This window comes from Rhipicephalus microplus, chromosome 2 (assembly GCF_043290135.1).
Source record: "Rhipicephalus microplus isolate Deutch F79 chromosome 2, USDA_Rmic, whole genome shotgun sequence".
NCBI classification, from domain to species: domain Eukaryota; kingdom Metazoa; phylum Arthropoda; class Arachnida; order Ixodida; family Ixodidae; genus Rhipicephalus; species Rhipicephalus microplus.
In genome coordinates, this window is record NC_134701.1 from 260,152,233 (window position 1) to 260,178,470 (window position 26,238).

The window sequence follows — 26,238 nt, forward strand, 5'->3', positions numbered from 1 at the left end:
TCTTATAGGCACTTTCATTTTGTTGCTATTCTCGTTGCACAGATGATAATATTTTGAGCTTGCTTAACAAACAGTCCCTGGAAAGGTCGAATGCTAGCATACACAGAAAAGTAGTGTGACCCTTAAAAGGAAGCCCATAAGTGTTGCTATATCGTCACCCAGGGCAGGAAATGAGATTTTGTCTCCTCTTCTCGTGTTAGTAGCACCCAGTTTTCTGAAATAGCCATGTTTTCCGCACTACGCAGGCCTTACCTAGAGAGCATCTGTTACTTTTGTTTGTTATTAAACAGGATTGGCTTGTAACCTCAAATTTATATTTTCATTTTGGCATACCAATTGGGGCATCTCTATGACTGCAATGTTTCCTTGATGTCCAAAAAGTCACAAGTTCAATCGATGTCTATGCCAGCAACATAGTGATGACCACACTTAAAAAGAAAAAAACTTTCATGCTACATGTTTTAGGCAAACATTGAAAAACCCCACGAATTGAAAGTTATGCATTACCCAATCATTAGGCATCTCAACTTAGGCTCTATGTTACTTTAGATGCATTTATTATATCAATTAATCTCAACAATGCCTAGCCATCACACCTTGCTGCATTTTGCATATTCGGTATCTGCTGATGCAATTATAAAATTACCGTTTAGCAGTTATGCACTTTACTTTATCTGTTCAACTCTATTCTTTCATTGAGCCATTATCTATACAGTACACCTGCTAATTTTGTGGCTTCTGAAGAGTGTGGTACAAGGTTTGCAAAAAGGTAACCTAGAGGTTCTATATGGAAAAGCATGCCTCAAAATCATTTCAATATTCTGGCATATAAATCCTTAGAGTTGGAAATCCACCCTCATCATATTATTGTACAACTTTTAAGGCGATCTCTGACATCACTCTCTATAAGTAGCACTACTTTTATCCTTATTGTCAACGAGAGCACCTCTCGGAGCGAGTGCTACATTTTAATACATAGTGATGATAAAGTCTCGCAGATACATAAATGATCGCAGGAAGCACTTCAACAGTGAAATCCTGTAATATTGGCTAAACTGGTTTTGCTTGTTTTCTTTTCGTTTCGATCTTTAAGTGTAACGTGGATAACCCCTTTGCTATCAGTGGTTGCGTGCAATTTAAAGATGGTACTGTTTGAAGACTTTTCGAAAAAAGGTAAAAGTTTCACGCATTATTCTCGCACCAAGTTTTTTGGGAGTATAAGACTACATTTTATTTCAAGTTTGCTTAACGTTAAAAAAACAGTCTGCCAGTTGGAGATGCTGGTTTGTGGCTTATGCTATGGTTGCCAGTGGCCACTATGTATGATATAGCTGGAACATTCTAATTTGCTTAGATAGAGGGTTCAGGTGGGGGGGGGGGGGGGAGTGAGATGAATGCAGTGCCAACAAAAATATTTGTTAAGGAAGGCCTCTACTCTAGACAAGTTGAATTTTCTCAAAATTTATTGTCAACCTCACCAACATCATGATACACCACTGCAGAGGGTGAGTGTAACAAGCACAGGAAGACACTGCTTCAACATGTGCTGCACAACATGCAGAGTGTGTTGGCATTACTAGAGTTGTGGCTTGGTGGCGTCATAACCGAAAAATCGTGTTTTTGAGCCTCTACTGTCTACCGCAGTCACATTGGCAACACAAGGCGCATGTGAATCTACATTCGTAATGTGCGCTGTGTTCGCACTGCCTAAAGACAGCTCATTCGAAAGGCATATGTGTTTCATTGAAAGCGATGGCAAGTCATGTTCAAGTCAAAGAGTGTTTTGGAATACAGTGGTTAGTGTCCTTTTCGTGCACCACTGCTTGACAATGACCTACCAACTCAGCTAGCAGTCCTTGGTTGCACCAAATGTATGGGTGTGCTTTTGTAAAACAATAAACAAGGCTACATGGTTTACTCATAGTAAGCATTAGGGTTTGGGAGCCCATATTTGCTATAAATTTTTTTAACACAGGATGTAACATCATTGCAGTAGCTAATATGAATTTTTTCTTAAGTTTAAAATTTTAATATTAAAATTAGCCTTGGCACTTCTTTATAGACTTTATGTATACCTGTGCAGTGACCTAACTAAAGTTTTTGCGTATGAGTAGCAGTGCACAAATTTTAGTCAGTAGCTTACAATAAGACACCTGCAGGTTGTATTTCTTCAAAGTTGCAAAATGGAAGGAAGTAGGCTAACCTTGGGTAGTCCATATTCATTAAAGCCACTGCTGTAGTGTAGAGTTCACAGAGCTTCACTTGCGGTGTTTGACTGCTGGCCCAAAGGTAGCAGCATCGAATCCCAGCAGGGGCAGCCACATTTCGATGAAGGCGGAAACTCTGAAGGCCCAAGTGCCTAGATTTAGGTCGACGTTCAAGAGGTCCAGGTCACCGAAATTTCTGGAGTCCTTCACTACCGCATCGTAATTATGTCATAGTTTGGGGACGTAAAACCCCAACAACACACTGAGCGAGCTATCAATTTTACGGAGCTAGCCACTTGCTCGCTAGTTTCGTCCCTTCAGCGAAGCATGCGCAGCGAACCAACGTGCGGGCGTTCTCCAGGCAAAGCCTCTGCTCAATCCGCAGTAGCTTCAATCGTGTTCAACGGGTGGTGCAACAATGAGTTCCGATGTCTCCGCTAAGACGATCGGAGCATTCGCTCAGCTATATTCTTGCACTCCGCTCCTCCGCTGCGACCACTGGCCCGCTTGGTCGCTTGGCTATTACTATAATAACTAAGCAGCGCAGTGAGCAAACATAGAAAATAGTCACTTTAAACACACAGTGGATCAAAGTGAAGTCTCATAATGTAATAAGTTAATAACTGCTAATTTATGTCAGGGGATTTTTCTAAACAATTGATCAGTGTTGACACAGACACGAGCTAAAGAACAACAAACAGCTTTGCTATTCAGAACTCTGTAATGCATCGCACATTGTAGCACTGATTGTACTCTTGTGTGACTGCTTGAATCACTATTTTGCAAGTTGCCTAAAAAAAATTTTTTTTTGAATATTTCTCAATAGATAGCTCCTTTGAACAAGTGCATTTGTGTACTAACCATGAGTGTTGCAGATGCTGAAAGATTAAACTTGAAGAAAATGAAATTCTTTTATCATTTTATTGATGCCTTCTGACTATGGTGCATTTTTTCTGCTGAATTTATCTTGTTTACTTCATCTGGTCTGATGTCTTGACTTTTAAAGTGTCTCACATCTGTTCAGTGGTATGGTATAACTGAACTATTCTGAAGCACTCTCAAGGGCTACATGTTCACACCTCAACATATGTACATCTTACTATGGGTCATTTATTATAAGCATTGCACTTCTACTGCATTGGGTGTTTTGTTTCTATTGTTTTTAAGGATGTTTTTTTTATTGAATGCTCGTGCAGTTCCTACATGAGACTACAGTCATAGCTTCAATATTTGTGACTAGCTCTGACAAGCAAAAGGGTGTAGAGGTATTGTGACTTTACTTCCCCTTTTGTTTCATTCGGTTATGTGAGCACTGTACAGACTAGCACTTGGAAACTAGCAATAACAAGTCTTATATGGGCATGAATGCATTACAGTAGGTTAAAGCGAATTCCTTGCATTTATAAATAGAAAGAAAATAGTATTGCTGAGTGCTTGAAAACCAGGAAAAGATTTTTTTTATGTATGTGTCTTGTCTTGTATTGTTATGCTATAAAACCGGTTAGTGACAATTTTAATGCAGCCCAAATGGTGGTCGTATTGTAGATATCTGTGTTCTTGGCTGTTTTCAGTCGATGGTGAAATAATGTATAAGGTTGTGTGATTGAATTGCTGAATGTCTGTTGGGAATGTCCAGAGTGGTGAAACATATTGGTGCTTCTTTTTACGTTGCTTGGTAGACTGGCCGTTCGTTGCACTAAATCTTGAATACTTTTTACACCTATCTATTTGCTGTGTGTGTTGAACTTGCACGGTGCTTTAGCAGCGCCCTGTTGCACCATGACAGTGCGATTTTTCCGGCTTGGAAAACAAGCTCTGAGACACGTAGACACGATGAGAAGCAGCCTTTACCAGCACAAAGGCTTTTGGTACGACAAAAACACAGTAATGGAGTGCATTCCCTGATATATCAGCAGAGTCGTAATGTGGCCCTCTCAGTGCAATATAGGTGAAGAAAGAAAGTGTATGTACGAGACATTTCTCACGCAGCATGAGAAACCCCATTTGAGCGGAAACAAAGTGTCCTTGAACATGGACACTAGAATTGCTACAGACTGCACAACTTTCCCATTGCGACACTTTCCAAGTTATCAAGTTCGATTGCTCGTATTTGTGCTTAGCTTTAAATTGCAATAGCATAACGAAATTTTAGGAAGTCAATAGTATCAATCGGAGATTATTTGATCCTATATGTGAGGAGTCTCAAACACGTGACACACGGGCCGCGTGCGGCTCATGTGACTGCCTTCGTCCCACACTTTTCTTTATTTCAGAATCGGCGTCCAGATTTTACTTATTTTGGATATCTGTATCCGCATGTTGTAAATGAAATCTGGGCCCCAACTCTTTTTCATAAATGATTTTGACCCTTATATGAGGTTATAGGTTTTCTTTTCAATGGTAACATTAGCCATCTTAGTAGGGTCACAATGAACTGTCCGTGTTTGGCGAAGGAAACTGAGCATTTCCGTCGCATGGGCTGTCGAGTATATTGTGGGTACTTTTTCGCGTTGCATACTGCTCTAAATGTGTTGCCTTTGACGGGAGAAACAATCTTTTACTTTAAAATTAACGTATCATTCGCACTAACAGATCAAAGCCACTTGGTCTTTAAGCTGGCCACACCAGAAAAGAGCATGTTTCTGAGATCTTCGTCTTTGTGGGGCAAAAGCTGGCTTCATTTATGCTGGCAAGGCATTGCGAGAGCTTCCGCTAGAGTGTACTACAAGTGTTGAGTGGCGTGACCGCGCCTCGCCGCCTGATCCCTTCCGCATTGCCCGCAGCGGTGGCACTGCAGTCGAATAGTACTAAAAGAGCCATGCGCCGCGTGCAGGAACTGCTAGGCGCTTCAGCTCCTCCATCGCACTTTCTTGATGCAGATTTCTTCATGCCTGCCCATCATTTATGTCTGGCACATGATGTCATAGCCCTTGAAGTATGACATGCCAATCTACTGAATTTGAGCTCCATAAAAGCTCTTGTGAGAGATTGAACACAATTCAGAAAGGGCGTCTCTTATACTGATTTCTTCTGTCTTAACTCTTTCTTTGTTGGTTAGGCATCTACAATAATCAGAATAACTGAGCCGATTTATCGGAAGTTAGCTGTGCTCAGAAAGCTGTGAGATGAAAAAAAAAAGATACCGTGTCAAACACACACAGAACCAGGAGTTCGTAAGTAGAGAAGGGAGAGGAAGAAAATATGAACCACGTGCACAATGAAATAAATAACTTTTGAGGGTATATTAAAATATTTACATGCATTCACAGCGACCACCAATTGCGGAAGTTAGTAATTCTGCTGCCCCGCCCTCCTCAAAAAAAAAATCTGGGTAGCCTTGCGCCGAACGTTTACAGTTGGCGAAGCTGAATATAGCATGTCGCTGTACAAATGCACACTGTAAATTTTACCTTTTTGACAATATGATGTCGTAAAACTTGTTCAAGTCTAACGTAGTTGGACAAGAAATGCACTGCCTAAAAATAGTAGCTGGCCATTGCATGGATATTGTTAATGGGGCGGTGACGTGCGACTTATATATATAGTGCGGGTGTGTATGTGTTTACTGTGTACATCTACTAGTTAAATTTCTCAAAACAAGATGCACCACTGCCTGCCTACACTTTTGACACCTAATAATCGAACTATGCTTATAATACGAAACAGTGTCATAAGTTTGCTGGCTTCAAATGGCGTTGCGCCAATAGAATATTTGGAAAGTAGCACAATTTAAGCTGTCGATACAAAATGAGAACTGGTTACAATGAATTTACGCAGATTAACAGATGGGCTATATACAAAATTGGCACTTTTTAATATGCTTGTGTGTTGTTTTTAATATGTTTATTATGTAACAGGCATTTCAGAAAGCAATAATTATTGTCTTCCAGTTTTTAATTGCATGTAAAAAAATTCCTATTTGGCCTCATTATTAACGCATCAGAATTGAAGTAAAGGTTCAGAATACAGCAGTCGATGATCACCAGTGCCAAACGAGGCATTGCTACGAGCCTCGGGCGTGCCAGAAATTCCAAGTAGCAGTCGCCTGCTCCTCTTCGTGCCTTTCTTTATCCCCAGCGTTGATCGCTACATCACCACGCGCATCTAGTCATGTAAGTGGTATAGGTTGTATAAGTGGTATAAGTGCCGCCATAGTCCTTCTTGGGCTGGTAGCGTGAATCCCGAAAATGCATTGCCGGAGCTTTGACTTCGGCCTTTGTACTAGAGTATTTGCACTCCCGCGGGCAGCAGCCCATCGTGGTGGTGTTTTTTTTTTTTTTTTTTTTCTCTCTCTCTCTTGGGAAAAGTTGTATAAAGGCACCTGGCAACAGGGGTAGGCAGATTTTTTTTTTTGGGGGGGGGGGGGGGCACTTTGAAGTAGCCTAGTGGCGTCAGGGCAGGCAGAGGTGGTCGAGTGTCATTTCGTGCCCTACATATGTCATGGAAAAATTTTTTTTCGGGAGGGGGGAAGGGCACGGCATTGGTGTGCCATGTCGACCCGCCTGAGCTGCCTGTGGCGATCATTTTCCGACTCCCAGCCAGCCCTACTGAGAAGAAGTGCTGCTGCAACCTGATCTAGCCGAGGTCTCTGTGGCTTTGCTGCACGACAAGCTCACTGTCATGTATACGAGCTAGTGGCGTGCACCTGTCTCTCTACTGGCTTCCCTCCCACGTTGGGATAGCTGGAAATGAGGACGCAAATGCTTCCCACTGCCAGGGCAGCACACTACGGTGACACCCTGGTGACCTCGGCAGCGCCCACAGCAGCTGCTCCTCACCATTCACCCAGACAAGCGTGTGACCAGCAACAAAGTATATCAACACCCCTCCCGAAGTCTGGCCTAGAGAAGAGGCAGTGGTTGCTCCTTCTCCGTCTGTGAACGGGTAGTGCCCGGCCGCTGCTCATCACCAGCGTGCAGCAGATACGGCGATGCCAAAACGCTCTAGCACATTATCTGCTCCACGCAGACTGTTAAGCCGCAACGGACATCTTGGGCTTCCAGCGACATCCCTGGATGACATTTCCTGGAGTTTGCGGGACCCACTAATCTTCGTGATATTTAATCGGAATGAGTCTCCTCCTGCCCGTACCAGAGCGGGTGGCCTCCTGTCCTACTCATCCAACTCTTCTCCTCATCTCTCCCTAGACCCTTTAAGCCCACCTTACATTTCCTGCAAGGCGTTTATCCTTTTGCGCAACAAGGGAGACAGAAACAATCGCCTTCTCGTTCCTCTCCTCTAATGGCCACTTATATTCTGTAAGGTGTTGCCACAGAACACCTGCGTTGCCAGGAGAAGGGGCGAGCAGACAAACGAAGTGTAGCGAAGGATTGTGAAACGAGCGAGAGGCGTTCTTAGATCATCAAACGCGTGTAACTCTGCTATTACGGCACCATTTCTTTTTTATTTTATTTTTATTTTTGCGGCGATCTTTTTTTTTTTTTTGCGAACTCGTGCACGACTGCAGAACTGAAACGAAGTTTTTCAACTGCTGGATGGTTAAGGGCTGTTTAACTCGAGATGAAATCGAGCTTCTGTTATTGCAATTTTCTCGCACTCTCCATATTTACGTTTTTGGTTGTTCTTTTTTTCGCACCAATATATATTTGCCAAACGCGTAACCATCGTTAAATGCTCGCAATTAAAGAATAATAAATTCAAGAGGTTTTAATCAACTGTGTTATATTGATGTGGACTTGATGCGTTATATTGATTTGCCTTCAACACAACCCTGGAAGAAATTTTCTTCAAAAATACTTGTTATTAAAATGTGGTATAACTAATCTCCTCAAAATTGTTCCGATCAGGTTAGAACGGCAGTTTGGAATACGCGCTCAACAGCATATTAAATGCGAAACATTTCTTAGCGAACTTCGGCGACTTTGAGCGTATATATATATATATATATATATATATATATATATATATATATATATATATATATATATATAATATTATGACGACTCGGTCGTAACGAGGTTCACACGATAGTTGACAGGTGAAGTCTGCTCTAAAACCACATATGGGCCGATGAATCGAGGCTGGAACTTGTCGGAGAGACCAGGTGTGCGAATTGGTGTCAATAGCAGCACCTCGTCACCCGGTCGGAATGATACCACACGATGAGAGGTGTCGTAGACGGCCTTCCTTGCTTGTTGCGTAGCTTCCGTGTTCATACGAGCGCGCTGGCGGTACTGGGCAAGGCGAGAAATATATTCTTCGCAAGAAGATGGTGATGGAGGGCCATTGCTGGTGAAGAAGGAAACATCGATAAAGAAAGTAGGTGAACGTCCGTAAACGAGATAAAACGGTGAGTAGCCGGTTGTGCGCTGAACAGCGGTGTTGTAGGCGAAAGTGAGGAACGGTAGAAGTTTATCCCAGTTTCTGTGATCCTGTTGAATGTATACGGCGATCATGTCGGCAAGGGTTCGATGAAATCTCTCGGTAAGACCGTTTGTTTGAGGATGGTAGCTAGACGCCATCTTCTGTGTGGTACCAGAAACGCGAAGAACTTCACCTAAAAGCTGTGATAAGAACACCTTTCCACGGTCACTTAGAAGTACACGAGGAGCACCATGACGTAGTATTATGGCCTGAAGGACGAAGTCAGCAACTTCCGATGCTGAACCAGTAGCTACTGAAGTTGTATCGGCGTAGCGTGTCATATGGTCTACGGCGGTGACTATCCATCTATTTCCAGCACCAGTAACAGGAAGGGGCCCATAAAGATCGACACCGACAACCTCGAAAGGTGTTGTAGGGCACGTCATTGGCTGTAACTGACCAGCCGGGGGACATGTCGGAAGTTTGCGAAGTTGGCACGGAGAGCAGGAACCCACGTACTTTGCCCACGTCAGGAACCCACGTCGAGTTGTCGACGAAGGCGTGCATTGGGTGGACGCGTAGCTCCTGAGAGGTGGTCTATAATGCGCCGACAATACGGGTCAGCCTGCTGGCGAGAACTGAAGGGTTGTTCATCGTCGATTGGCGGTTGGTACAGCGAGGCGAGCAAGGCAACAGAAGTGGAAGTCACGTCCGCACTGGTGTTGTTGGAGGTGGCAGCTAGAGTGTCGAACGACGCCGTAGGTAGTGGGCAACGAGAAAGAGCGTCGGCATCTTGATGTTTTTTGCCCGATTTATAAATAATCTCAAACTGATACTCCTGTAGGCGTAAAATCCAACGACCCAAGCGTCCGGACAAGTTCTTCATTGTAGAAAGCCAGCATAAGGCGTGGTGGTCCATTACGATGGTGAATTGACGGCTGTACAGATAAGAACGGAACTTTTGTATGGACCAAACCACAGCAGGGCACTCCTGCTCAGTGATGGTATAGTTTTTTTTCGGTAGAAGTAAGTACTCGGCTAGCATATGCGATGACCCTTTCCCGTCCAGAGTTATCGCGTTGGAGGAGAACCGCACCTATACCGCAAGCGCTGGCGTCGGTATGCAGGAGTGTTGGGGCGGTGTCATCAAAATGGCAGAGTACAGGCTCTGACGTCAAAGCTTTCTTCAATAGGTGAAACGCCGACTGACATTCCTCGGACCACACAAAGGGTGCATTAGATGCAAGTAGTTTGTGAAGTGGCGCAGCTATTGAAGCGAAATTTCGTATGAAGCGACGAAAATATGATGCGAGGCCAAGAAAACTTCGCAAATCCTTAAGTCTTGTGGGGCATGGAAATCGAAGGACGGCAGCGATCTTTTCAGGGTCAGGGCGAATACCGTCCTTGCTGACGACATGACCGAGAATCTTGATGGATTTGGTGGCGAAACGGCACTTCTTAGTGTTGAGCTGCAGACCCGCACCGGCGAGGCATGTTAGGACGTCATTCAAGCGCCTCAGGTGCTGAGAAAACGTTGATGAAAAGATGATAATGTCATCAAGGTAGCAGAGACACGTCTTCCATTTCAGACCACGCAGGATGGTGTCGATCATGCGTTCAAACGTCGCGGGCGCATTGCAGAGCCCGGAAGGCATCACGAATTCGTATAGGCCATCGGGGGTTGCAAATGCCGCTTTTTCTTTGTCGTCATCGTGCATGGGAATTTGCCAATATCCCGAACGCAAATCAAGGCTTGAAAAGTATTCGGCGCCTTGCAGTGAATCAAGGGCGTCGTCGATGCGTGGCATGGGGTATACGTCCTTGCGTGTGATGTTGTTAAGTGCCCGGTAATCAACGCAAAAGCGCACGGAGCCATCTTTTTTTCGTACCAAAACAACAGGGGATGACCAAGGGCTAGTTGATGGACGAATTATTTCTCGTTGGAGCATGTCAGCGACGTTTTCCTCGATGATTTTTCGCTCAGCGAGAGACACGCGGTACGGGCGGCGATGTACAATAGATGTTCCCTCCGTCTGAATGCGATGCGCTGCAGTGGTAGTTCGGCCCAACATTGAGGAGCAGGTGTCGAAAGAATCGGCGTGTTTCGTTAATAACGCAAGCAACTGCTGCGTCTGGATAGCTGTTAAGTCATCACTGATAAGAGCTGTGAAGGGAGAGGATGAGCCAGGCTTACTCATAGAACGGTCGTTGGTAGAGGCAGGTTTAAGTGGCGTGACGCTGAGAGGCTCAGCATCCACAACACAGGCTACTGCAGTGCCCTGTGGCAGGAGAAGTTTCTCTGGCGTTTCATTCGTAGCAATGACGAGCGCGGAGCCATGGTGAAAGCGTACGACACCTGATGCAAGGGCTACGCCTTTTGCGACGCAAGTTGACGAAGAGGACACCAAGACGTCACCGTGGTCGATGTCCTTAGAGATCAGGGTCACAATTCGTTCTTGATGTGGCGGTAGTTCGAGATCTTCGCGAGCGAACAGGCGTAGTGGCTTGTAGACGCCTTCGTCGAACATGGAGTCCGTATTAGTTAGGTGCAGAATCCGTTCATCACAACATATAGCAGCTGAAGAAGAAGATAGGAAATCCCACCCTAGAATTAGCTGGTGAGAGCACCGGGTAAGCACAGTGAACTCGATGTAATGCAAAATGTCATCTATAAACACACGAGCAGTACAAAGAGCAAAAGGGCGGATAGTGTTCCCCTGGGCTTCGACTAGATTGGGTCCATTATAAGGTGTCATTACTCTTTCAGGCGTTTGCACAAATCATACCTAGTCACAGAAACTGTAGCACCGGTGTCCACCAAAGCGTCCACGAGAACTCCTTCCACTGTAACAGAAACCATGTTGAATGGGCGTGCTGGAGGAATATGAGTCCTACTGTTACATGCAGTTTCTCCTCCGAAAACTGCATCATTTAGTTTTCCGACCGGTTGTCAGTCGTAAACGAGGCTGGCCGAAGAGGAGAGGAGGAGCGACGGAAGGGTGAAGGTGATCGGCGTAGGCTTGAACGGTAAGTGTTCCGCGTCTCAGTCGACGCGGGCAGAGATGGAGACCGCTGCTGTCCAGATGAATAACGCCGAGCGTAAGAATCCCCACTGGAAAAGTCCCGTTCGCGCATGTCATACCCGCAATGCTCGTCCTGCTGGCGCTTGCGGCAGAAGCGCGATATATGGCCACGATATCCACAGTAAAAGCATGTTGGGCGAGACGGGCGCCAAGGCGGGTAGTAGAGGGCGTTCGGCGCACCGGGAGATAGCGCACTCAAGTGGACAGACGGAGGGTCGGGTGGGATTGGCCGGAAGTGGACCGGTGGTGCAGCAGCAACCGGCGTGAATGATGGCAGCGGCGAAGTAGAGTTTACGTTGCGAGGAGGCGCGGCTGCAACTTGCGCGTACGTTGGAGGGCTAGACGGAGGTGGCTGTACGTAGGCTGGACCGGTGAATGATGTTAGTTCCTCCCTTACGATGTCACGGAGGGCCATGCTTGAAGGCTGTGTGACAGATGGAGAAGGTTGTGAGATGCCCATTGATTGAAGTTCTTCTCGTATGATCTCCCGTATCATGTCACGCAGGTCCCGGTCTGCTGTACAGTGTTCACTATTGCCCGACTGAAGGCGAACAGAATCAAGTTCGTCGAGACGCTGACACGTAGAGACGACGTCAGTGACAGTAGAAGGATTCTGGGCAACAAGGGCATTGTAGGCAATGCTTCCGATGCCCTTCAGGATGTGGCGCAGTTTGTCTGACTCGGACATCGAAGAATTGACGCGCCGGCAAAGCGCAAGGACATCCTCGATGTAAGGTGTGTATGACTCGCCGGGATGTTGTTGGCGAGTATCTAGGGCCCTCCTCGCTAGAGCGGATCGAACGGCTGGCGTGCCGAATACTTGGCGAAGCTGCTGCTTGAAGGCAGGCCAGTCAGTGAGGTCGATCTCATGGTTCAAGAACCATGTCTTGGCAACGCCCGTGAGATAAAGCGATACTCGGCGGAGCTTGTTAGAGTCGTCCCAGTGATTAATTGCGCTTACTCGCTCGTAGTTACCGAGCCAGTCCTCCACATCTTCGCCGCGGAGACCAGCGAAGATCGGAGGGTCACGCTGGTGGTTTACGATGTAAAGAGGAAGGGCTTGTGGCACAGAGACGGGAGCAGAAAGGGCATCCACCCACTCACTCTGAGACATGTTGGCGGACTGAGCGTCCAAGCGGCGGCCTGAACGAAGCTCCAGCGAGTAGGCGTTGTAAGGAGAGGTACTGGGAACGTCAATCCACCTCCACCACGTATGACGACTCGGTTGTAACGAGGTTTATTGGTCGTGAACTCGGGAACGAACAAGCGCAACGGACCCGAAAAAGAAGCGCACGTTCCAAGAAGATGATGATTGTCAGCCAGAACATATGATGATGATTGACTGCTGTTCAGATGAGGATGAAGCGCATAATAGATGTCTACAATATATATATATATATATATATATATATATATATATATATATATATATATATATATATATATATATATATATATATATATGCGCCTACGACTTTTAGCTTTCCTGGCCGTTAAGATGATGGTATCAATACCAAACTTGGTATGGCATAACATGACTGTATGAAGAACATATTTGACTAGTCATGACATGGATGTCATGAATGTTATGATGTACATTTCATGATCCTGCAGCTGCTGCAGTGATTTCGTTCACGTGGAATGTTGCAAAACTGGTATTGTATGAGATTATTGCATGGCGAACACAAGCGTCGGACCCTAACATAAAAATCATGACATGCGTGTCAGGTAACAACATGACTACTTGCCAAGCTCATGATGTGCTCGCGGCTGTTTCGCTAGCGTCACATATACCAAATTTGGTATTACGGTACGTGAATGGATGACGAAGGTATGATACTGGTGCAAACATTATAAACATGAGATGCGTGTCATGTAACAACATGACTACATGGTGCGCTCGCGGTGGTTTCGCTAGCTTCACATGTACCAAACTCGGTATTATGCGACGTGAACAGACGACATAGGTAAATGACACATACAAACATGATAATCACGGTATACATGTCATGTCATGTCATATGCGTGTCATGACCACATGCCACACTCATGATGCGCTCGCGGCCGTTTCGCTAGCTTCACACATGCCAAATTTGGTATTACGTGACGTCAATAGATGACGAAGATATGTGACTAGTGCAAACATGATAATCATGAGATTTGTGTATGTGAAAGCATGGCTACATACCACGATCAAGGAAGGAAGGAATAAACTTTATTTTGTATCCGGCGTGCTAGTGGTCTGGGCTCCCGCCTAGGTGTCGGCTAGAAGGTCTTGCCTCCTAGTGGCTTCCTCGGCCTGCTGGATTGCCCATAGCTGATCGTCCAGGGCTGAACTGAGCAGCTCGGACAGCCAACGCGCACGGAGGCTGTCGGTGGAGGCCACGTTCTCATTACTGTGCTTTAATCCCTGGCATTCCCATAGTATATGTTCTAAGGAAGCTCGTGCCTGACAATCTTTGCATTGTGCGGTCACGTAGATCTCTGGATACATAGCATGTAGTAGCGCTGGATTCCTATAGGATCTGGTTTGTAATTGTCGCCATTGGACAGACTGTGCCCTGTTGAGTTTATGATGAAGAGGGGGGTAAACACGCCTCTGTAATTTATAATGTTTTGTAATTTCATTGAACGTTGTCATTCGGTCCTCCAACTGCCACACATTCGGAAATTCTGACGAGGGATCAACATTAGTCGTAGCCCGGAAAGTGAGTCCTCGAGCTACGTTGTGTGCCACCTCGTTACAATTGATATCTCCCGTGGTGTCGGCTATGTGCGCTGGAAACCAGAGAATGCAAACGCATCTGTCGTCTTGGTTGGTTTTGCCTGTCCTAAGAATACGCAGTGCTTCAGGGGAGATTCTGCCATTTGCAAAGTTGCGTACAGCTACTTGTGAATCGCTGATTATATAACACGCATCAGTTTGTGATATGGCCAAAGCTATAGCTATCTCTTCCGCCCTTTCAATGCGTCTCGTGCGTATTGTCAGACTGGTGCTGCATTGTTTCTTGTGGTTCACTACAGCCGCGACAAGGCAGCTTTTGTGTTTGTAACGAGCGGCATCTACGAAGACCGCTTCTTTGCTGCTTCCGTAGTTCTTTGTCATTGTCTTGGCTCTGCTCAGCCTTCTACCTGCGTTGTGCACGGGATGCATGTTTTTAGGTAACGGAGGCACCATGAGCTTAGCTCGTACGTCACAAGGAATGTCGCATTTGGTGCCAAATTGTGTGTGGTAAGGGATGCCTAATTTTTCCAGGATGCATCTACCAGTCTTGGTTTTAGAGAGGCGCTCGTACTGTGCAATACGTCGCACCTCTATAAGTTCCTCAAGTGTATTATGTAAACCTAGCTCTAACAGCCTCTCTGTACTTGTGCTTTGCATGAGCCCCAGCGCTTGTTTGTGGATTCTTCTTATGAGGCTGTTTAATTTCATTTTTTCTGCTGCAAACCATCTATTGTATGCAGAAACATACTTAATGTGGCTGATGACAAACGCGTGGATTAGCCTTATGACATTTGCCTCTTTCATGCCGCTATGCTTATTCGTAATTCTTTTGATTAGGCGCATCGTTTAAGAAACCTTCGCTTCGATATTGCAAAATGTTTCACCGTTGGTGCCTTTGGCTTCTATTATTAACCCCAGTACCCTTATCTTGTCGACAATGGGTACGGTGTGTCCTCTCGTGTATTAAGTTGTATGTCTGTATAGGTATGTGTGTTGTGGTGCTTGGGAGGTCGGCCTTTTAATGTTGGTCTATATAGTAGCAGCTCAGATTTTTCGGCTGAGCACGTGAGACCAGTTCCTTCTAGGTATTGCTCTACGGTGTCAATCGCTTGTAAACGTTGTTCAATTGACCCATCGCTGCCGTTGCTTACCCACAGAGTAATATCATCTGCATATATTGTATGGTGCAAACCTTCTATTTTTTCTAATCTACTTGGGAGGCCAGTTAGGACTAAGTTAAATAACATAGGTGATATCACTGATCCTTGGGGTGTACCTGCACTACCCATAGATATTTCCTCGGATGTGAGGCCTCCTACAACGATTTTGGCCTGTCTATCCGTTAGGAAGTTTCGATGTAGGAAGTTTCGGATGTAATTATACGTCCGCTCACCGAAACCCAAGTTACTGACATGATTCAGTATGGCTTGGTGGGTGACATTATCAAATGCCTTTTTTAGATCAAGCCCGAGGATGGCTCGAGTTGATCTGCTAGGGTCATCAATGATCTCGTGTTTTAATTGTAGCATCGCGTCTTGTGTACAGAGATTTTTCCGAAATCCTATCATTGTACATGGGAGTACGTTGTTGTCCTCTAGGTAGTTAGTCAATCGGGTCAGTAAGGCGTGTTCTATTACCTTACTTAGGCAGGAAGTTAGTGAAATAGGTCTTAGGTTTTCAAGCTGTAAGTGTTTGCCAGGCTTGGGTATAAGCACGACGTGCGCCGTTTTCCATTGCTGCGGTATGTGGCCTTGTCTCCAGCATTCATTAATAAAGTCTGTTAATTTGCCAATGGATGTATCGTTTAGGTTTCGCAGTGTTTTGTTTGTGATGGCGTCAGGGCCCGGTGCCGACATAGTATTCAGTTTGTGTAAAACTGCTCGTATCTCGGCTTCGTTGAATTCTTCATCGAGGTCAAGATTCGGCGCTCCTACGTAATCGGCGTGAGTGCATGGTGGTGCCTGGGATATGTATTTAAGTGCGACCTCTTTGAGAAACTCTTTTAAGTCTTTTTCTGTGCCTTTATAGGCATGCAGAATTTTGTTCATATTTTGTTTGTGTACCGTTTTTGTCTTCTGGGTTTAGGAGGTGTTGAAGTAAATTCCACGTTTTGCGTAGGCTCAGTTGGTTGTCCATGGCGGTACAAATTTCTTCCCATTGTTGGCAATAAAGCTGTTGTGCGTATTGTTCGATTTCCTTGTTAAGTGTGGCTATCTTTCTTCTTAGTGTTCTGTTATGTTTCTGCGTTTTCCAGCATTTTTGTAGCCCTTGTTTGGCTTCCCACATGTGTAATAGCCTACTGTCCAGAATTTCAAGCTTAGCTTCCGGTGGGACTATTTTTGTTGCTTCCGAAATATCCTTCTTTAGATTAGCTGTTCATTGGTCAATGTTTGTAATGCTTTCTGTGATGCCCTCTCCCATATTTCTGAATTTAACCCAGTCAACTAGTCTTAGCTGTCTGCCCATGGGTTTGGTGGGCCCCCCAATAAGCTGGATTTCAATGATAGAATGATCGCTTCCAAAGTCTTGCTGTGTATTTAATCATCGCGCAGATTGCGTGTTCTTTATGAAAGTAAGGTCGGGCGTGGTATCACGACAGACACTATTCCCTTGACTAGTGGGTACTCTGGGGTCAGTGATGATGTACTGTGGGGTCAGTGATGAGTGTTAGCCCTTCCTGCTGCGAGTCCAGCCAGAGATTCCTGCCCTTGGGGTGGACGTGTTTATAACCCCACTTACAATGAGGGGCGTTAAAGTCCCCTCCGATTATTACAACTCGGTCACCCGCTATGGTAAGCGTCCGCTTAAAGAGAGTTAAAAATCTGTGCCGTGTGAATTTCGGGCTACTGTACACGTTTAGGATGAACACACTGTCCCCTGTTTTTCTTGTGGGTATGATTTCAATTAGTATATCTTTTATATCAGTAACCTGTGTGCTGTGTTGCACTGCCGTGTGATCCCTCCGCACTAAGGTTGTAAGGGATTTAGTCTCCCCCTCGGCACTGCCAATAGAGCGGTAGCCAGACAGCTTAGCGAGACCCTGCGTCTCCTGTAAGATGATATCTGATTTTTCTTTATCTTTAAAATACTGGTGTAGAATGGCTTTCTTGTTTCTGTAGCTTCTACAATTCTATTGCCATAATACATATTTATTGCTTCCGTCCATGGCGGCAATTATTGCTGAGGAGGCGCCGGGTTCATAATAGCCGGCTTTAGTAGCGGAGGTTTGATGATTGGTTTAAAGTGCGCTACTCCACTGGATTGTAGGCCTGTAGCAGAGGGGCATTTTTCAAGTTCTGTTACCCTAGTAGATAAGCTATCCAGTTGCTGCTGGTGAACCTGCTGTTGTTGTATAACTGTGTTAATTTGCTGCATAATAGCCGTTCCCCGTTCTTTGATTTGCGCTCCCATGGTTTCCTTAGTGTCGTTTATTGCCTCAATTTGAACTTTCACAGCTTCTTCAACTTTGCTTATTCGTAAATCTATGCATTCTTCAGATTCCTCTTGACCTTTGTGCAACAAGTTAGCAGTCTTGGTTTTCTTGTGCTTGCTAGTACTATCGTCGTTGTTCTCTAAAGTTTTACGTTTTGGGAGAGGGATATCATTGCTCTCCTCCATACTGGTAACACTATCCTGCGTTACAATTATTGCGTCATTGCACTGTACCGTGCCTGTTCTGTAGTTATGAATTTCCTCCCTTAACTTTTTATTCTCCTCCCTCATGGGGGCAATTATCTGATTGTTTTGCATAATCATTTGTTTCAGTTGTGCTAACTCTGCCTCGAGTTTGGCGACTTTCTGGTCAGAAGCAGCCTCCGCATCCGCGCGCGTCCTCTTGACCCTGTTTGCCCAGCTCACCCTAAACGATGTATCGGCGTCAGGGTTTCGGGGTTCCTTGGCCCTTGACTGGGAGCATGACTTTGACCTGGGGCGGTTCCTGGACCTGGAGCGATTCTTGGACCTTGAGCGGCTTTTCCTCTCATGTGGCAAACTGCGGGAGGACTCCGATATGTTGTCCCTTGCTGCGTTGGCGTGGGATGGCCTGTCTTGTGTGGCGAGGGACGCATTCTCTTGTTCTTGTCTGACTTTTTCCCAGCGGCATTTCCGCACTAGCAATGGTGTCTTATACCTTGCTTTGCAGGTTTGGTCTGCTGTGGGGTGGTCTTCGTCGCACAGCTGGCACCTGGCCTTGCATTCGTGGCTTGCGGGAGGATTTGGCATCCTGCAGCCTCGGCAGATCTTATCTTTAGGGTTGGAGCAAACATCCGCCCTATGCCCCAAGCGTCCACAGTGGTAGCACACGTCCAGTTGTTTTCTGTACAACGAACATCGTAGCAATGCCCCGCCGTATTTCGCGTAGCTTGGCACACGGTAGCCGTCGAATAGTACAATCATATTGGTGGTATTGCCCATTCGCTTGGCCACGAGCGCAGTTGGGTTCCTGGGGCTTACAACGTTTTCAGTTATATCTCGGGCAGTGTCTTCTAGGGGTATTCCCCGGATCACTCCCTTGGAGGTGTTTTCTGGGGCTGCTTCATAAGCGCTGGCTTCAAAAGCTTGTGTACCTATTTTCATACAGGCAATGCGCTGGTATCTGTTGGCATGTTCTTCAACAGGAGTGCGGACCACAACAATGTTTTGTTGGTAGTTGAGGCAGATTGTGTCTTGCTCTCGGACTTCCCTTGGTATATTGGCCGATTCATAGACTCTGTTGGCAATGCGGGTGGCACCGTGGTCACTGACGCGAAGTCCCCCACGAGGTCGAACAATTATCTTGTAGTCTTCCCTTGGAAGGGGCGGCATTCTGCTACCTCTGGTGATTTGGTGAAGCCGTTGTTCTCTCAGTTTCTTGTCCTTCTGCCCTGTCGAATGCTGCTCACTTGGGTGGTCTAACATTTGCTCTGTAATTTTTCGCTGTCCCACCGGTCGCCATCGGTATTATCCTCAAATTCCTCTTTTGAAATGCTTTCTCCCTCCACGGTCACTTCCATCTGGTCAAAAAACTTGAAACGCCAAGCGTGCAAGGCGCCGCGTTCTTCGTGGTTCCACGCGACGCCTAGCTGCGTCGCAGCGGTGACGGCGGTGTCTACGGCGAACGCTATACAGGTGGCTCTTCTGCCGGCGCAGCGAACACAAAAACGGGCATAAAATGGTCAAATGCAAGTCCTCCCACCTTATTTTTCGTCAGGATTGTCGCGATGACTTTTAGCGTCGATTCGTAACGACGAATCCGCTGGATATGGTGATTTCCGCCGAGGAACATCCAGAAAACACGGAGCCGACGCGATGAGCGACTGCTCCTGCCGGGGGCCTCCCTCTCTCTCCTCTGCCGCAGTCAAGGCGCCAATACATTTCGACGTGACGCGATGCGCGTCACGGTGCGCGTCACTACGTTGCGACGCCAGGCGCCGGTCCTGCCATATACCAACACCACCTAGACTATTCACAAGGCCCGTTCATACCCCTCTCTCCAGACGGCATACGTCACGCTAGTTGTCCGATGTTATGACCGGCACAGCAAGGAGGTGGCTTGCAAAGGACGCTCATCGGCGTAACGGTCAAACGCTGTCCGTGTCCTGCAGGAACGCGGGAGGCGTCTGTGTGCGCCGCAGGAAATGCACATCAGTGTCGCTGGGACACACAGTCGGCGTCTAGCGCGTGCACCACGGCTATAAAAGGAGCGTGTCGGAAGTGCGCTGTGCTCTCTCTCTGGACTTCGCTAGCCCGCTCGTCTCGAGTGCGCTCTGGGCCCTTGTGATGGAAAGGCGCGTCTGTATGCTCTCGTTGCAATGTACTTCTCTTGCAAATATGTAAATTAAACGCATCTTCTACTTGTTCATGAGACGCGTCGCAAGAGTAGTCCTTCGCCGGATCCTGGGTGGCAGCCTCAACCCCTCCCCGGGCATATCACCGACTGTCCAGTGGCCGAGGACGCGTCGCTCAGGTGGTGGTGTTGGTCACTTGCGCACTTTTTTACTCCGAACGGCGGACAAGCCACGACAGGTTTGCCTTTCATCGCTACCTGCTTCGCTGGTTAGACTGCGTTAGGCTTGGTGCTGCATCGCACTGCTCTGACTCTTCGTCCGTTCCCACGTGTCCTATTTTATTGGTGTTGTATTTCTGAGTATGTGATTACACATCGATCAGTGCGACATGAGACGTTGTTGTGTTCCCGGGTGCCGCGGCAATTATGACAGTGGTCCCAAAGTGCGTGTTTTCGCATTCCCCAAGGATGAAGCTCGGAAGAAGTCTTGGATAAAAGCCACTCCGCGAAAGGATTTCACACCAAGCATACACTCCAAGGTGAGAAACTGCTGAAGTTTGTTGTCTTACCGGCTCTATCGCATTACTGGCGTTCTGGCTCTGTTACTGTTGAACGAAGCGAGTATCGTGAGTGGTGATGGTAGTTTTGTCGCGCTTCAGGTAGGGCAGTGCGGTAAAATAGAACAGAAATACTCAGGCTCGTGTCAAAGTTCCCATTAGCCCGTTTCGTATGAAAGTAATGAAGTCACTGTTATGCTTGGCGCAGGTCTGTGAGCTCCACTTCCTCGAGGCTGACTTCATCACAAAGCGGTCACATTTCGACGCAGCGTCGGGACGGACATTGACAGTCGACAGCGAGAGGGTGCGCCTAGTGTCAGGTGCTATACCATCGGTGTTTCCGAACTGTCCGTCCTACCTGAGCACGAATCGCAATCGTCGAGAATCTCCTGTCTCGAAACGAGCTCGAATGGAAGACGAGGCCTTGAGCAAAGCGATTAAGGACTCTATATGCGCAAAAAAAAGGGAAGAGGAGAGAAATGCTGTGTCCTCTTTCGAACGCTTAAGAGGCAAGCTTTCTGCTGTATGCAGTAATGATTTCTGGACCATCAAGGCCAACGATCGTTGTGTGATGTTTTTCCGCATCGAAGATAATCCTTCACCGCACTTGAGGTTTTCCGTCACTGTGCTTGCTGATCTCTCACTTGCAGTCTCAGCAGGTATGATCAAGCTGGTTTCATTACCTTGCGGAGGCGCAGTTCCAGATGCAGTGTGCGACATCCGGACGTTGTCCTCACTGCTCCAGCAGCTGGAAAACCACATGACTGAGACGCCTGAAGTTGCAAGTCCGTCGAAAACAGCGTCAGTGTTGCAGCATATCGGCTCCTTATTGAATTAACTGTCCCAAGACAGTGACACGACCGAAGAACACAGTGCTTTGTTTCGTTTGCTAAATGAGCAAATAGCTCTCGCACTCGCTGGCCCCATTCGTCGCTACAGTGCTGAAACATTAGTGTTTTCTAGCATCCTGCACTCCATATCTCCGCACGCCTATAACTTTGCCAGATCAGCGTCGACGTTGACTTTACCCCATCCTTCAACCCTGCGCCACGTTTGTTCCAAGTATGGAAGCGATCCACTGAAGGAGCAAAACGAAGCGAACTTCCTCTCCTACATTCGAGAAAGAGTGAAGTGCATGCAGCCGCACGAAAAGACGGTGACGCTAATGGTTGATGAAATTCATATCAAGCCATACTTCGATTATAAAGGGGGCAGCATAGTTGGATCTGCAGCCAATTCTCAAGAGGCAGCCACAACCGCTCATGTTTTCATGCTTCAGTCGCTCTTGTCATCAAACAAAGATGTGCTTCACATTCTTCCTGTTGCTAAAATGACCGCCGAAATTCTACATGAGTTCTGCAAGAAAGTAATTTTAGAAGTGGAATCTATGGGCTTCAGGGTCATTGCTGTAATTACCGACAACAATTCCCTCAACCGGAAAATGATGTCGTTTTTCTCAAAGAAACAGGAAGTAAGCATTGTATATCCTCATCCAGCCGACAACAATTGGCCTCTGTTTTATGTCGTAGACCCTGTGCACATACTGAAATGCATCAGGAACAACTGGGTGAATAAAAAAAACGAAGGAATATGCTTTTACTTTCCTGAAGTGAGCCTGTCAGGAATATTGCCCAACGGGCCGCCCAGAATAAAAGCAGCATCATTTGAAGCCGTACGGCAGCTGTATGCACTGGAGCAGACATCGCTTCTCAAGCTTGGCTACAAGCTAAATTCCAAGGCAATCAATCCAACACCTATGGAGAGACAAAATGTAAAGTTGTTGTTAAATGTCACTAATCCGTTTGTATCAAACGCACTTGAGACGCGTGGCGATGCCCTTGAAACCACATGTGCCAGTTCAACAGCTCTCTTCATAAACATCTTATCGACGTGGTGGAAAATCGTCAACGTGAAGACTCCTTCGAAAGGTCGCCGATTGAACGACACCCTTCAAAATCCAGTGGATTCTACAGTGGATCAACAGCTGGTTTTCCTTAGTGGCATGGTAGACTGGCTGGATGCTTGGAGCAGCGTCAACATGAGCCGTGGCTGCTTGACAAGGGAAACGCATTCTGCGTTGAGACTCACTTGCTACTCCCTTGTTGAGCTGTCGCGGTACTGTTTAGAAGAACTGAAGTTCAAGTATGTCTTGCTGGGAAAATTTCAAACTGACACTCTTGAAGATCGCTTCGGTCGCTATCGTCGGCTTGCTGGTGCACAATATCATGTTTCCGTGAGGCAGCTTCTGTAGTCTGAAAAGAAAATTCGTCTGCAAAAGCTGCTGATGCTTCCGCAGCCAGACATCAGCAGCGAAAGTGACACAGAAGTATCGCAACATAACTTCTCTGTTCACATCTCAAATGATGAAATTTCCAACCCAAAGCATGACATGGAGGTCGTTGCTTATATCGCTGGATATTGTGCTCATTCATCTCTGAAGAAGCTGTCATGCGCATTTTGCAGCAGCGTGCTCGTCCTGGAGAGCAGGAATATAGATGTGAAAGGTAACACAATGATTGACAACTTGTCAAGAGGAAGCTTAAAGTTTCCGCAGCCATGTACTGTGCACATGGTGCTGGTGACAACGCTTGTCGTCGAAAAGCTCACCAAGGGAGAAAATGCAAAGGCGTTCCTCGCGTCGAACAACCAACGTGGCATTGTAAGCTCCATTACCACATCACTGCTAGGAGATGTTGAGCTAGAGACTTGTGAAAATGGCCATACCTCTGAGACTATCGTGCGGCATGTAGTGCGTGTTGCAACAAATGTCGCTCTGAACAACTTTTGTAGACTTCGAAATGACACCATCCAAAGCACCGCACAAAAAAAGGCAGCTGACAGAAAAATCAAAATCTTGAACAAGAAATGAGGTAGGATGGTTTCAGCCTTTCGTCCTAATAAAAGCACTTCTACAAATGCATTTCTGACTATTACAGTTTGTTGACTAGAGCGTAAAGGCAGGCGTAAACAAACGCAGACCGCGCAGGAACAAGAAAAGAACAAAAAAAAAAGAAACACCAGCTTTCAATAAGTGCCCACAGCAGATATAACGAGAACGAATGGCGACGACGGCCGGGGTGCAGGTGGGCAACTAGCGTGACGTCACGCACTCCCTGGAGGGGCCTTGTCAATAGTCTAGGTGGTGTTGCATATACTCGCAGGCGCACGCCGCGCTGCGTTGCTTTGACGCATGCGCGTTTCAGTGCGTCCAGCGTCCCTCCGGCGCGAAAAGAGGGAGACGCAGTGTTGTCTGGGTAACGCGTCGGTGTGAAATGCAGCATGTCGCATTTTGCACCGGTTACCGTCGGGCCGCGCCGACGGACGCTGGTCGCTCCTGGAGTGTTGGCGTCTTTCTAACGTATACGTCGCTATGCCCAGCGTGCGCGCGCGTCAACGCTACATTGGAGTATATTGGGCCCTTCATGATGCGCTCGCGGCCGTTTTGATAGCTCCACATACACCCAATTTGGTGTTAAGTGACGTCAATGAATGACGAAAGTATATTTATTTATTTATTCAAAGTACCTTACTGACTCAACAGGGCATTGTGTAAGGGGAGCGTAAGAAGAATAGATACACGAATTTGCACAATTTGCATACAAACTAATTGTCGATTACTATACACGTCCTAACAGGAATAACAACGAAAAAAAAATAATTTTAATAGGAATAGAACGGCAATGAAAAGCAGATGAGTATACATGGAAAAAGTTTAAAATAAAAGAAAAAAAGTAAGGTTAGTAGTGAATAAACGCGTATAGGTGTTGATCTTGATATGGATAAACCGATTCAGTTAATCCCGGAAATGAGTGATTAGAAGGTGCCGGTTTTTTTTTTGTTTTTTCGATCGCGTTCACCTAAGATTTCATCTGGAAGGCTGTTACACATGCGGATGACACGGGGGAGTGCAAATTAGTTAAAAGTGTATGTTTTACCGTACATGCGTGTGAATTGAAGATGATTATTCAGTCTCGTCGATGTGTATGCATATGCTTGCAATGTCATTGGTAATGGCCTTGTTTCGTGTTCGTATTTATGAAATAATGAAAGGATGTTTAATATTACGACGGCTGCTCAAACGGGAAAGTGATAAGTTCTGTGTGTGTGTGTGTGTGTGTGTGTGTGTGTGTGTGTGTGTGTGTGTGTGTGTGTGTGTGTGTGTGTGTGTGTGTGTGTGTGTGTGTGTGTGTGTGTGTGTGTGTGTGCGTGCGTGTGTGTGTGTGTGTGTTATGCTTGCGCTATGATCGTAGCTTTGGGAGATGAATCTAGCGGCTCTATTCTGGATTGACTCCAGCATGTTAGTTAAATAAGTGTAATGAGGTGACCAAACTGCAGAAGCGAATTCGAGCTGAGGGCGAACAAATGTTACGTATGCTAAGGCACGTATATTTGTGGGCGTCTTACGTAGATTGCGGCGTATGTAGCCTAATGACCGCGAGGCGTCACTGCATACGTTGGTGATGTGGGGTTTAGGGACCGGGGGGGGGGGGGCAAAATAAACTTTAAGCGGGCAGACTTAACTAGAAGGAGGTTATCTGATTGGTGGCTAAAGTTAAGGCACGAGTGAAAATTAAACCCTTCACTGCAAAGTACGAATCTTCAAACTCACTTTTTAAGGAAAAAAATAAATATAGTTTTGGGTTCATTAAGTATTACGGCTTGGTGGCGCTAGCCAACGCCCGATCTAAAGGGTACAGCCATATCCATCCATCCATGTGGGTAGTCCAAGAAAGGTTAGATGTGAAGGTTACACCTGAATATTCAAAAGTGTCAACACTGGATATGCGACGACTGGTGCAAACATCATAATCCTGACACGCGTGTCATGTAAGAACGTGGCAACATACCACGCTCATGGCGTGCTCGCGGCCGTTTCGCTAGCTCCACATATACTAAATTTGGTATCTCGTGACGCGAATAGATGACGAAGGTAAACGACGCAACCAAACATGATAATTGTCACGGAAGTCTTGCAGGGTTACGGCATCATTTACCTCCACCTCGTAACGTTGTGCTGATTTTAAAAGTGACATATCAACAATTTTTATTCGTGCTTCGCATATCATCAATTCCCCCTGCCCCGCCGCGGTGGTCTAGTGGCTAAGGTACTCGGCTGCTGACCCGCAGGTCGCGGGTTTGAATCCCGGCTGGGGCGGCTGCATTTCCGATGGAGGCGGATATGTTGTAGGCCCGTGTGCTCAGATTTGGGTGCACGTTAAAGAACCCCAGGTGGTCGAAATTTCCGGAGCCCTCCACTACGGCGTCTCTCATAATCATATAGTGGTTTTGGGACGTTAAACCCCACATATCAATCAATCTATCATTGATTCCCACTGTACGAGGGATGTTCCAATTTTTTCTTGTAGTACTAATTTAATCTATTACCTATTATTGTCATTTCATTTTTTAAATCGACATTCCTAGAATAAGCTTTTAAATTTGCAACTATACGCATTCTTGGCCAATTCCCCATAGTGGGTACGTGCCATACAACTGAAGAAAAAAACAAAGGCTGATACCCCACAGCCGGTATGCGCCACGTCCAATAGGGGAACAAGTTCTTCCGCGTGATGTTCGG